We start from the raw sequence: 713 nt of genomic DNA, 5'->3' as shown, positions 1-713 counted from the left end.
TGTTTGTGATATTTTGAGTGCAGCGCTTCATTCTGCAAGAGATGAGAGGCTTTTTGCATTTTGTGAGCAATTCTTGGATGTGTAAAGTTTTGAAAAAAAAAGGCAAAGTTTTGAAAATGTGTGTGAGCAGCTGAAAAACCTGTAAATGAACATTACTAAAAGTTCCCTGTTAGCTGGGACTTTATATTATATTAACATTTCTGATGGTTATCAATGTTGAAAACAGTTGTGCTGCCCGATATTTTAGTGGAGCGTTCTTTGAAGAATGGAAGGTTCATATAACGTCAGTAAAGAGTGTTTTTGGTTTTGGTCAAGCCCATCAGCACCACACCCAAACAATAAAGCTGCAAAGACCAGGAATCAGCTTCTAACCACACGCAGAACCTCAGCTCCACGTCCCTCGCTGAGCTCTATAAAACAGCCGATCGTTAGAAAGATTAAACGCTGCTCTCGCTTCAGGTTTCCTGAGGAAGTCCCTCTTCCCAAAGCTTTGTCGGGACGCGGCTGCTAGTGAACAATGGCCTTCTGGGATGCAATAAGAAGGCAATTCCACAAAGCAACTCGAGTCTTCTTTAAATTAGAAACAGAGCTGGTTTTAATGCCTGCAGTGTCTCTAGCATCATCTGCTATCTCGCAGGTTTAGTCTGTGCTGTTGCTCTGTTGTAAATCATGGTCTCGCCTCGCTGTTTTTGTGTTCTCAGGCCGACGGAGCT

At 42.8% G+C, this 713-nt stretch overlaps 1 protein-coding gene across 1 annotated transcript in view; it reads left to right on the top strand.

Annotated features, from left to right (window-relative positions):
- Positions 1 to 713, top strand: part of LOC107566167 (reversion-inducing cysteine-rich protein with Kazal motifs-like) — a 33,143-nt gene that overhangs the window by 12,020 nt on the left and 20,410 nt on the right. The gene's annotated exons all lie outside the window — the stretch shown is intronic.

This window comes from Sinocyclocheilus grahami, unplaced genomic scaffold (genome assembly GCF_001515645.1).
Source record: "Sinocyclocheilus grahami isolate Dianchi unplaced genomic scaffold, SAMN03320097.WGS_v1.1 scaffold1053.1, whole genome shotgun sequence".
NCBI classification, from domain to species: Eukaryota; Metazoa; Chordata; class Actinopteri; order Cypriniformes; family Cyprinidae; genus Sinocyclocheilus; species Sinocyclocheilus grahami.
The sequence above is the reverse complement of the archived record's forward strand: the minus strand, read 5'-3'. Positions and strand labels throughout refer to the sequence as shown.